Here is a 13897-nt window from a genome sequence, read left to right on the forward strand (position 1 = left end):
ACAAGCTCGCTGGGCCATGTTTTTCTCACGCTTCAACTACACCATCTCCTACCGCCCAGGTACCAAGAACGTGAAGGCTGACGCTCTCTCCCGTCTCCATGCTCCTGATGAACAGACCGAGGAACCTGAGCCCATCATCCCGAGTTCCCTCATAGTGAGTCCAATTACCTGGTCAGAAGAGACCATCCCCTCCTCCAATGCCTCCACGAACCCTCCGCCGGGCTGTCCACCTGGCTTGCTGTATCTTCCACGGACACGACGCACTCCCACCATTCACTCGGCGCACACGTCACTTGGCACTGGTCACCCGGGGTCAATGAGACCCTCTCATTGCTAAAAGAACGCTTCTGGTGGCCAGGGATGGCTTCGGATGTCAGAAGGTACGTGCAGGGCTGTCGGGAGTGTGCCATCTCCAAGTCTCCTCGTCATCTGCCAGCTGGGAAACTCCTTCCGCTGCCCGTTCCAGATCGCCCATGGTCACACCTAGGAGTGGATTTCATTACTGATCTCCCTGTCTCTGAAGGAAATACCACCATCCTAGTTGTTGTTGATCGCTTCTCAAAGTCATGCCGTCTGATCCCACTTCCAGGACTACCCACTGCAATGGAGACCGCCGAAATATTCTTCAACCAAGTCTTCAGATACTTCGGAATTCCAGAAGATATAGTCTCCGACCGAGGACCCCAGTTCATATCCAGAGTATGGAAGTCATTCTACTCCCTCCTAGGTGTGGCTATCAGCCTGACTTCCGGATACCACCCACAGTCGAAGGGGCAGACGGAAAGGAAGGTACAGGAGATTGGCCGCTTCCTCCGTACCTTCTGTCATGACCACCAGGACTCTTGGAACCAGTTCCTGGGTTGGGCCGAGTACGCCCAAAACTCTCTCCGGCAGTCAACTACAGGGCTCACACCGTTTCAGTGCGTACTCGGTTACCAACCCCCACTGTTCCCCTGGGATGGGGAACCCTCCAACGTTCCGGCAGTGGATTACTGGTTCTGAGAGAGCGAGAGGGTCTGGGACTCAGCACACCATCAACTGCAACGAGCCCTGCGCAGACGCAGAATGGTAGCCGACCTCCGACGTTCCAACACCCCAGTCTTCCAACCTGGTCAGATGGTTTGGCTATCCACCCGGGACATCAGACTGCGTCTGCCCTGCAGGAAGCTGAGTCCCAGGTTCATTGGCCCATTCCCCATCGTCAAGCAGGTCAACCCAGTCACCTATCAACTCCGTCTTCCACAAGGGTATCGTATACACCCCACTTTCCACGTGTCACTGCTGAAAGCTCACCACCCTTCTGTTCTTCCCACAGGACCTGACGTGGCTCCCGCCGAACCCCCCCTTCCACTCATCCTGGAGGACGGAGCTGCGTACGAGGTTCGTGAGATCTTGGACTCCCGGCGTCGTGGTGGTCAGCTAGAATATCTTGTGGATTGGGAAGGATACGGTCCCGAGGAACGCTCCTGGGCCCTAAAGAACGACATCTTAGACCCCAGCTTACTCCAGACCTTCCACGACAGTCACCCTGAGAGACCGGCACCGCGGGGAAGAGGACGACCACCACGGCGTCGGGGTCCTCGGCCCTCTGGAGCGGGCCGGGGGGGGGTACTGTCACAGACACGTCAGTTCCAACGTCACCCAATCACAGCGCGCACCATCCCCAGAGTACTGATCACCGCCACCTGCACCTCATCACTCCACTCATCAACGGCACTATAAAGCACACACTCACACAGCACTCTATGTCCGGTCTCGTTCGCATATACTCCTGGTTATGCTTACCTCAAGGACTCCTCTTTGTATACTCACCTGTCTCCCTCTGTGTGCCTCGTCTGCTGTGTGGGTGTGTCTCCGTCAGCTCCCAAGTTCTCCAGCGATCTCCAAGCTCCATTGTATCTCTACCTGCAACAGAAAGGACAGTAACTATTCTTCATACCACCAGTCCCACATTCTCTCCAACCAGTTTACTCACCTGTGTGTTTCCCTCTGCTCTACTTTGGTCAATAAAACAACCGTTACCTGTAACATCTGTGTCTGTCTCTGGTGTACAGTAACAGTTTTCGCAATTTCCCCTATTAAATCCAGTCATGCAGCAGGTTCTTTTGCCACTCAGTCCAGCTGAGGGAGCACGTTTTCGGCGGGAAAGTGACGTCAATGCATACCCTCTATAAGGGAGGGGTCGGTGAACTTAAAAAATGGTGTGTACTGATGTTAATTCATGTTTGTAGTAGGAAGAGATGATCGGTTCATGTACGCTTGAACTAAAAGGCAGCGATCACACACACACACACACACACACACTCATGTCCCACCCACTTTTTAAAACAAAGTTACGCCACTGTATATACACACACACAGTATCTCACAGAAGTGAGTACACCTCTCACATTTTTGTATAAGAGGAATGTGGCGGTTGGTCAGTGTTGTATTTGCCCTGCCCCTCCTTCACTGTGATTGGACAGCTAGGTAAAAAGTGACTCTCGGTGACCAGTAAAAAACACAGAGCCCTCAGCGCTTCAGCGTAAAAAAGATGCTCACCCAGCAACATGCGTTTTTGTTGTTGCTCACTCTTTTTTTCTGTTTACTGCAGCAACTCTGAGCACTTTCATATTCTTCATCCTGGCTGAAACAATTTTGTTTTAATCAATAGGAATAATATAATCAGCCTATGTTAATATTAATATTAACTAGAATGTACATTTCCTGAAGAAAATGTGAGTGGTGCTTGCAGTGGTAAAACTCGGCACTCTGTTGCTAGGGTGTTTCTAGGTGATTTCTAGGGTGTTCTGAGTGGTTGCTAGGCAGTTGCTATGGTACTCTGTTTGGTTGATAGGGAGTAGCTTGGCAGCTGTCAATGATGATACTCCAAAGGCATCTTGTCAGTATGAATGATATAAACCAACTGCAATCTTTCCATGATATTGTTTACAAGATATCTCTCTTTGGGTTTGGGTTGCTAGGGTGCTCTAAATGGTAGCTAGGGTGTGGCTAGACAATTAAACTAATTGACTGCATGTCTGCCTAAATCAGAAGAGCCAAACTCATGTGTCTGATTCATTTATATCCCTCTCATCTATTTTTCAATGGAAGTCTATGGGGTGGTTGCTTGGGACCTGTTACTGCTTGCTAGGGTGGCTATGAAGATTTTTCAGCATTAGGGGGCTTATGACAGTGGCCAGATAGTGAGAGTTTTGCAGTCAAACTACTGCACACTGACTATCGCTAGAGAGTGAGGCGTTTAGCGTCATTGGTAGTGCATTTTCCTCGCATGCCAGCAGCGATCAGGCCAGGGTTCGAGACTGACTCGGAGCAGGGTGGTTAAAATTGGAGTGTGAGTTTGGAGGCGGAGCAATGAAGATTGGGGTGGGTTTCTATGGGTTGATTTCAAATATCAACAATGTCCAACAGCATAGTTCAAATACTACTTACTGCACCTTTAACTATCATATGCTGATGTAAGATTCAGGAACATGACAGATGATTCTGATAAAATGTACTTTGATCACTATCTTCTCAGTTATTTTAAAGATTAAGCCAATTATCAAAGTTTGATAAAATGTTGTTTAAAGGTGCCCTAGATTGTTTTTTTTACAAGATGTAATATAAGTCCTAGGTGTCCCCTGAATGTGTCTGTGAAGTTTCAGCTCAAAATACCCCACAGATTTTTTTTTATTAATTTTTTTAACTGCCTATTTTGGGGCATCATTAACTATGCACAGATTTTTTCAGCGTGGCCCCTTTAAGAGATGCGCTCCCTCTGCCACAAGAGCTCTCGACTCTATATACATTGCATAAACAAAGTTCACACAGCTAATATAACCCTCAAATGGATCTTTACAAGATGTTCGTCATGCATGCTGTATGCATGCTTCGAATTATGTGAGTAAAGTATTTATTTAGATGGTTACGTTTGATTCTGTGTGAGTTTGAGGCTGTGCTCTGTGGCTAAAGCTAACATTACACACTGTTGGAGAGATTTATAAAGAATGAAGTTGTGTTTATGAATTATACAGACTGCAAGTGTTTAATAATGAAAATAGTGACGGCTCTTGTCTCCGTGAATACAGTAAGAAACGATGATAACTTTAACCAAATTTAACAGTATATTAGCAACATGCTAATGAAACATTTAGAAAGACAATTTACAAATATCACTAAAAATATCATGATGTCATGGATCATGTCAGTTATTATTGCTCCATCTGCCATTTTTCGCTGTTGTTCTTGCTTGCTTACCTAGTCTGATGATTCAGCTGTGCACAGATCCAGACGTTACTACTGCCTTTCCTTGTCTAATGCCTTGAACATGGGCTGGCATTATGCAAATATTGGGGGTCATACATATTAATGATCCCGACTGTTACGTAACAGTCGGTGTTATGTTGAGATCCGAGTGTTTTCCGGAAGTCTTTTAAACAAATGAGATTTACATAAGAAGGAGGAAACAATGGGGTTTGAAACTCAATGTATGTCTTTTCCATGTACTGAACTCTTGTTATTCAACTATGCCGAGGGTAAATTCAAATTCTGATTCTAGGGCACCTTTAACATTTTACATTGTTACATTTAATTAAGCCTACCCCTTTGCAAATTTTGAGCCATTGAAAAATCCAATCCTCCCCTGACATATTTTACACATTAATATGTAGGAGACAATATGTACAAAAAATGTGCAGATGTGCAGATACAATCATTTAATATTCATAATCAGAAATTATAAACCAGACATGAAATCAACATCAATTTTATATACGTGTCAAAATTGTAGTTTTGTCTTTTAAATCTATTATACTTCTACACATGCATGTACATTTTACAGCATTCACAAAAATAACACTATATTTTTAGTTATGAAGTAATAGAGGTACATTTATGTAGGAAAGTCCCCTTTCATCTCTAAATTTTCAGCCCAGTGTGCAGCTATTTATAGGGTGTGCTGTGAATGTTTTGCATTCCTAAAAAAGAATTTAAAGTATGTTCTTTTTTGGAGAAGTCTTAATACATTTTTTTACAGACTCGATCTGTAAAAAAAATGCATTCAACACTTTATATGAAGGATCAGCTTAATCCAGCAATGATTTTTAGGTACTTAAAAAGTATGTACTCACTATTTACTAATCAGTAACTACTGTTTTTTCATTCCTCCCAGAGAACTACAAAGAACTACTATATACAGATTCATAATTAATATGAATGATGCATAATGTATAATTAATTCTAAAGTAAAGGCCTTGGTAACACACTAGTAATGACTGAAGTACTACCAAATCCATCAGAAGGAATTACTAATTTTTTGGATCAGTAGGTAAAAATTGCACATGAATGCCTTCTAAAGTCATTTATAAGGCATTATGCATGTATTATAACGTATTAAAAGTAAAAAACAATCTATAGAGCATTTCAAAATGAGAAAATATAGGCTGCATGTCTGTGCAATTAATTGTAGCTATCAAGGCAGCAGAGAACATTTTCTGTGTACTTTCCATGACGAGAAACTCAAAGTGCCAGTCATTTGTGGTTGTTTTTTGTTTTTTTCACATCATCAGCAGCTACTGAGAACTTTATCTGTCTGCAGCATTTGCTATGTGAAAGGTTTTTTTTTTTTTGCAAGAGATGGACTACGCCTATGTATCCAAACAGGAAACAAGATGTGTTACATGCACATGAAGATAAAATTTTTCTAGCTTTGTAACTTTTTTTTTTTTTTTTTTACCAAAAAGATTACCAGAATACATCTCTTCACAGTAGTAATGATCTTTGTTGCCTTTCATAATACAAACAGTCCTGAAAATGAATAGAGTTATAATTAATAATAATAATAATAATAATTTGTAAACAAGTCTTATAGTAAGGTGCTGATTTTTTTTTTTTTTTTTTTTTTTTTTTTTTTTTTTAAGTATTGTTAATAATATTTACAATGAATATGCAGGCCCCCAGTACACCACATAATCCACACCTGCATTTGGGGCACTGCTTGAGAACGGTTTGACGATCTTGCATTCCTAATTCATATGTATAAGGTACCACCCATGTGACAGATTTTGTACCTTTTTTTAGTAGTGTAGGCAATTGGGTTTTTTTTTTTATGAGGTGGAAGTAACGAACTACAACTACTCGCGTTACTGTAAGTAGTTTTTCGGGTACTTGTACTTTTTTTTTGTAATTTTTGAATCTGTAATTTTACTGAAGTACAAATTAAGCTAAGTAATCTACTTTGCTACTTGTAAAATCACATTCCGTTACTGAGTATGCCTAAATTTGAATTAAAGTCGGCATGAAACGGAACTTGCGATTGTCTTTTCTTCTCTATTGTGAGGTCTATCCGATTGAAATGGCATCTGAAATGAGAGGACTTGATTTCGTCCTTCGGGAATTGATTGGATCGTTGGAAGTTGGGTGTTGCTAACAAAATGGAGGCAGATCTGAATCCTGTTTGTGGGGGATTTTAAGAATCTAAAAACGCTCTAGTTGCTTGCTCTGCTCCAGTGGACACGTAGTCTGACTGACTGAGTGTTTCCTTCATTAGGTTCCTTTCGATGTTTGGGGGTACTGTACATTCCAGTGACTGGCATCAGTGGTGGTTAATGCATTGATCTCTATAAAGTGAAGCTTATCCCAGCGACAGCATTTACCCCTTATGTCACTGAATCTACTGGCAGTTCCAGATAACTCCGCCCTCAAGTCATAGCATGTGACAGGAAGAGACGATAGGGTTGTTTGATTTGATTTTTAATATTCAAGTTTTAAAAAATCAAATTCAGAACTATGTAAAATGCCACATAATATTCAGTTTTATTAAATTATACTTGTCTATAATCCAAATTTACACAATTCAAATTCAAATAGTATTGTCATAATTCTAGCTCCATTGTCCCCCCCAACGTTCAAGACATGGTTATGGCCTTGATCCAAGTTAGCCATTACACTTAACAGTCTAACGACATGAGGGTGAGTAAATGACAGAATTTTCAGTTTTTGGTGAACTAACACGCTCAGGTAAAACCTGGTCATGTGATTCTTCGATTGATTGTCACTGTTGTGAGCTTGAAAGGCTTGTCAGTAATTAGTCTATTTTGTGAATTTCACTCTGAACATTTTATGATTCTGTGTGATTTGTCCACATATGTTTTGGAAGCCATGGTAAGTGTAATTATTTTCGCTTCTATATTAAAGAGACCATTTTACCGCCTCATTCAGCAAAAGTACGGCTCAATTTGTTGTTATTGGACTATTGTGTTTATTTTACTTTTTAATTAATTAAGAAGGGGCACTTAGCTAGAATGAAGCTAGTTGTAATATTTGAAGATCTCAGTCGCCATCTGGTTTTGATCCAAACATCCAGTTTTAAATTAAGATAGTTTTATGTCTTCTATCCTATATTTAAATAGCGTTTAATACATTTCATGTAGATGTGTTTTGGAAAATGTCTTTTTTTCGTATAATATTTAATGTTTGAGACAAATCTAAAATCTCTGTAAATTAATAGCACTGTGACAACATGCCCGTTACTGTGTTGAATGAAATCATCATATTAGAATGATTTCTGAAGGATCATGTGACACTGAAGACTGGAGTAATGATGCTGAAAATTCAGCTTTGAACCTGCAGGAATAAGATACTTCTTACAATATATTTACATAGAAAACAGATATTTCAGATTGCAAAAATATTTCACAATATTACGGAACGAACACGGTGTCAGTTTCCTTTTTTTTCCATAAGTAGAAGAGGGAAGGCGTAGGACATACAGCGTAAGCTTTTTGAAGAATACAGAAAGCGGAAGCACGTGCAAGGCGATCATTTGTGTTTATAAAGCATATACAGTTGTATTTTTTTTCGAAAATGACTGATGGTTTCTCTAGATAAGACTCTTATTCCTCGTCTGGTATCGTTTAAAGCCCTTTGAAGCTGCACTGAAACTGTAATTTTGACCTTCAACCGTTTGGAGGCCATTGAAGTCCACTATAAGGAGAAAAATCCTGGAATGTTTCCATCAAAAACCTTACTTTATTTTCGACTGAAGAAAGAAAGATATAAACATCTTGGATGACATGGGGGTGAGTAAATTATCAGGAAAAGTTTATATGAAAGTGAACTAATCCTTTAATAGATCCAGTAAAACGTTTGAGATACAGCAGTAGAACATGTTTCAGTATGATTACAATGTATAAAAATGTATGAAATATAAGTGTAATATAAGGACAGATGTAATAGTTCAATACAATATGTGGCACACTGTGGTCTTATTCTACAGCATATTATTATTATTATTAGCCTAAAAATACAATTGAGTATAAATACAGTAAAATGTATTAGTAATATAATAGCTATGAATAAAAAGACTATATCATAAATTGTAAAATAATATAGTCAATAAAATAAAATAAAATAAAAAAAGCAAATAAAATAGTGAGTAGTGAATAGTACAATCATATAATAATATAAGTCATATCAAAATATGATATATAGGCTAATAGGCAGACAAGGTCTCTTGAAAATGCAGAGAACAGTCCACTGACAGGCTTTCTTCAGCCTTCTTTGAGGTTTGTCTATCTGTTTGTCTATCTGTAATTCTGACAGCCTGAGCTGTTGTGTAAAAGATCTCTGGCTTCATTGCACGGAAGACTCACTTGCAATTTTGATTAGTTATTGATATAAACTATAATATAATCTCAGACTTTATAAGAATCATATAAACTTTATATTATTTCTTATAACATCTCAGTTTTTATAGTAGCGTTGTCGTTAGCTTTTAATAGTCTGACTTTGGTGGTCAACATAGCTGTCAAAATAATGTTACAATGACCAAATACAACCAGAAACAACTTATAGTGAAAGGTAATTCCCCAATATATGGTTTGGATAGTGCGACGGTTTGTAAAACCTCAAAATAGTCAGGCATCTTTTCTTCAGTCCACTTATGAGAGTTTTGGCAAGTTGCCCCTACAAATATGGCGGCGCCGTTGATGTGCGATCCAGCAGCTAATAGAGCTCCGGAGGTTGACGTCAAGCAATCTAAACTCTGCCACTTTGGCAGATGGTTGTATTTTTTTGTGTGTGTATTCTTTTATCTCAGTATTCCTGTAAGTGTTATATAAGGGTTTTTATGTTTAATAGTAGCCCTAAAATTAAAAATGAAAAAGTTTAAAATGTGTTAAATAATTGGGCTGATATAGGCTATATAAGAATTTTCAGTATACACATTATCGCACCAGTTACAATTGTGACAAACATAAAACAATTTTTCCACACACTTTTCCATAAAAATTTCTAAAAATAATTATTGATCATTTCAAGGGGCAACTAATGACACCTCATTTGGATATTTTCATGTCTGGGAAAAAATTGGGATTAAACGGGATGTCTACTGTTTTCACAGCCACGTTTCTCATTTGTACTGCATCTGTACTACAAGTGAACTAATAAGTATTCTAGTAAATTACTATTTTAATATTAGTAGTACATTTTTAGTATATGAAAGTACACTTTGAAATATACTCTCAGTAAACTACTAGTTTAGTGCAAGTATCCTTGCAAGTTTTCTTTAAGTGAACATAACATCACACTTATAATTTACTTATTTTGTATATATATTATTTTTGCACTTTAAGTATACTACTATGTTCCTATTTAGGTATATAGTAGTACTTAAAAATATACCTTTATCTCAGTACTTTAACTCTTTTCATTTTAAAAGCATTTTATTCTAGCTTCATGAATCCTTTTTTATCAACACTAAAATCTGGGTTCATTTAAAAAATGAAGCATTTTAAACAAAAAGCTGAGAAAATTGCATTTTTGTCAAAGTCTATGTCCGGATGGGACTCAGAACCATGATCAAACACATATGGAGTAGATCGAGTCCATCAACACCCCAAAGCTTCACAGTCCTGTAGCTCGTCCTGGGTTGACATTTCATTCAGTTGGCTAACGTTAGGCAGTTTTGATTTATATGCTGTTTATTGTTTAATGATCGCTTTATTTTACATTTGCATGAGTAATCTTCAATCGCTTGTTTCAGTTTCTTCATCTCCTGTGTTTTGATCCGGAGATTATGTACTCTTACAGAAGATGCGTAACAGCGGCCCCTACAGTATAGCCTGAAAATTCAGTCAATGGCGAGGAAAGAGTGAAGTAGATTTGAAGTAAATTCCTATGTACACTACCAGTGGACTAGCCTACACAAAAATTCAGATACTCAAAATTAGGAATATATCTGTTTTCTTTATAAATCAATATTTTCAAACAATGTACGTTTATAAGACAGTGTAACAGATCATTTTTGAAGTAGATGTTAAGGCGATAGGGTTGCGTTTGTGTGTGTATTACCTTCTATCCCTCAGGGCTTGCCATAGGAAAAAATTATTTGGGAGGGGAGCATGGGCAGAAGAGACGAGAGCACCCTTGTTATGCCATGTGGTAGTTGTGGAGTGAAGTTGAATAAAGAGACATCATTTATCTCACACCGGAGTTTTGTTTTCTTTATTTTATTATCTGAAAAGTATTTAAGCAAACCCGATGCTTAAGCTCAGTCACATTGGTGGCAGCGGTTTTGTTCTGGACTGAGTTTAATCATCTCTTCATAATAAATGGACTGTTGTGCCGTTCAGTTTCCTGTCCTCTCACAGGCGACCCTGTTACTCAGGTTGTAGTTTCTCCTGCTCTTAAACGTGACATTCTTTTGCAGCTCCACAGGGCCCCAACTGCTGCTCATTTTTCTCCAGAACGAGTGTGGGAATGGGCGAGATGTTTTTTCTACTGGCTGTCTATGTTTAAGAACATTAAGATGTGGTGTGAGGAATGTACAGCTTGTTAAACTCGTCGTAAGCCGGTCCCGACTCGTCAAGCACCTGTGGGTGAGTCCCTGACAACACAACCCTTTTAGAGAGTCACAATGGACATTTTGGAACTACCAATAACTACCAAAGGAAATCGGTATGTACTGGTAGTTGAGGTTTAATTTTACGAAGTTTGTTAACCTGTATGCACTGCCTAACCAAACTGCACAGACTGTAGCTCACTGCTTGTTTGAGGACTACATTTTGATGTATGGTGTTCCTGAATCTTTGCATTCTGATCAGGGCCGCAAGTTTGAATCACAGGTGGTCTTGTCTCTCTGTCGTTTGCTGAATATAAAGAAAATGCACACCACTCCCTACCACCCAGCGTCCGACGGCATGGTGGAACGTTTTAACAGAACGTTGATGTTACGTACAGAAGGGGACTGAGACACAGGTATAACATTAATGATGTTTTATTGAACAACCAGATGTGACAGTAGAGTGCAGGTAAGTGAATGCAGGTAAAGTTCGTGGCAGATATTCTTGTGACTGATACTAGTCTTGTTTTCCCAGGGATCGTGGATGGCAGGCAGACGTGGAGCAGACGAGACACAGAGACACTCACAGCAGACGAGGAGAACACTAGGGATCTTGGAGAACGCTGGAGACAGGTAAGTAGTCGTTAGAGGAGTCCTTGAGGTAAGCATAGCAGGTATGCATGCGTTAACGAGACCAGACAGTGACTGAATGCCTGTGAGTGTCTTTTGTAGTGCAGCAGATGAGGAAGGTGATGAGTGTCAGGTGTGCGTGGTTAGTATTCTGGTGAGTGAGTGCGTCGTGATTGAGTGAGAGTAGAGCCTGGCGTGTCTGTGACAGTTGACTGATCAGATGGCTAAGATACTTTTGTTGTGGTGGGGTGAGTGGGATGATTATATCAAGCAGGTAGCATTTGCATACAATTCTTCACCTCATTCTAGCACCAAATTCTCACCATACTTTCTGGTTCATGGATGAGAACCAAAGATGCCCACTGACTTGTTACTAGCCACACACGCACTTGACCAGAACATTTCAACATCTCATGCTGCATTTGAGTCCACTTTGCTTGCAAATCTACAGGATGCTTTCAGGAGTGCTAGAATGTATAGTGAAGTGGCTCATGATCGCCAGAAATTGTATCATGATTCAGGCCTCAGACACCAGCTCTATGCAGTTGGTGCCATGGTGTAGCTCCATAATCAAGTGGAGAGCTGCATGAAGCTGCCATCCCACTGGAAGGGACCTTTTAAGATTGCACAAATCTTTGACTCTGGTGGTGAGCCAGGACTGACATACCGGATCGTTAGCCCTGTGGACCCAGATGGACAAGTACAGGTGGTGCACTACAATAGGTTGAGACCTTATACATTGCCTGTTCCCACATTGTCATCTGATGAGAGATTATCTGCAGTTCCACATTCCTTGCCCAATTCCCCTTCTAAAGAGTCTGACATGTTGGGGGGGTTGCAGTGCAATGAACCTCAAAAAGACTTAAGTGAGACACTGGAGGGGCCTGAAAAGTGCATACCTGGTGTGAGTAGGGCTGGGAGGAAATTGAAACCGCCTGGTGGCTTGAAAGATTTTGTACTGTACTAATGTACACATTAAAATACATATATATGTATATAAAAAAATAATGTATTAGACAAATTGAAGCGTTTTGTATGGTACTGTTCAGGGTTAAATGCGGGTTGAGGTATTATGCTTGTTTATGCATATTGTTGTTTTGTTACCCGTTCTACCCTTTACTGTTTGATAGATAAACGACAATGTTTATGTTAGGGGGGATGGGACGTATGTAACAGATCATTTTTGAAGTGGATGTTAAGGCGATGGGGTTGCGTTTTTGTGTGTGTGTTACCTTCTATCCCTCGGGGCTTGCCATAGGAAAAGTTTGGGAGGGGAGCATGCGCAGAAGAGATGAGAGCAACCGTGTTATGCCATGTGGTAGTTGTGGAATGAAGTTGAATAAAGAGATACCGTTTATCTCACAATGGAGTTTTGTTTTCTTTATTTTATTATCTGTAAAGTGTTTAGGCGAACCCGATGCTTAAGCTCAGTCACAACAGTATCTAAAATTATGTGAAAAAAGTATTTAATAGGCTACCAAATCAAAAGATTAAACACAACTACAAGCCAAGTATACTTAGTATACTTAATTATACTTTTAAATATATCTTGATAAAAAGAGTCCAAGTATAGGCCAAATATACTTAGACTTTTCTGTCAGTATAAGCAAAGTCCCTTTAAGATAGTATAGAGTTGAATATTCATCACAAAATTAGACTGCATTCATTTGTACCCCTCCAGGCTTTTGTAGGCTTTAAAAGAGTCTCCAGAGTAGGACAAGGGAAAGTTGATGAGGTAGTTGTAGATATCAGAATACTGCTGGTCAGAAAAGCTATCCATTCCTTTATCGATACACATTAAAAGCACCCCGGGGGAATTATAGAGATCTGTTATGTTTAATCTATTAAGTTTTGATATGTAATGGTCTATGTTTTTTTTTAATTAAAGTGATCAGTGAACTCTGTTGCCTTGAAACTCATGCTGGCGCCATTCATTTCATATTCGCCCCCGACTGTCACTGCCTGCCAGCATGGTGGTGTAAAAAGAATGGGTCACGTGACATCCGGAGCTCTATAGGGCATCTATGTATTTATTATGTCTATGGTTTCACTTGCTGTTGCAGTTAGCATAAAACCAAAGCTAAAGGAATGTGAAACACAAATTGATGTCGTTGATGTTTTCTTTGAATTCTCCCTTATCTAATGTCACGAACTTGGCCTCTGTGGCTCCCTATGATCGCCACCAGAGGGCTCCCTCACGTGAGTATTAACGGTTCATGGACTGCATTTCTCATTTCTCGCTGATTACACACACACCTGATACCCATCACCTGGACTATTTAAGCTCACACACACACTCACCCATCGTGAAGTCTTGTTTTGCCCCGGCTGACACTACTGAGCGGTTTCTCCTGTTTCCTGTATTCTTGTGCATGACCTTGGACTGTTTATCACCATTGTGTTTGTCTGCTTGTAACGCAGAGTTGAAATGTTGTGCACGTGAGG

Source organism: Megalobrama amblycephala, linkage group LG17 (genome assembly GCF_018812025.1).
Source record: "Megalobrama amblycephala isolate DHTTF-2021 linkage group LG17, ASM1881202v1, whole genome shotgun sequence".
Taxonomy (NCBI): Eukaryota; Metazoa; Chordata; class Actinopteri; order Cypriniformes; family Xenocyprididae; genus Megalobrama; species Megalobrama amblycephala.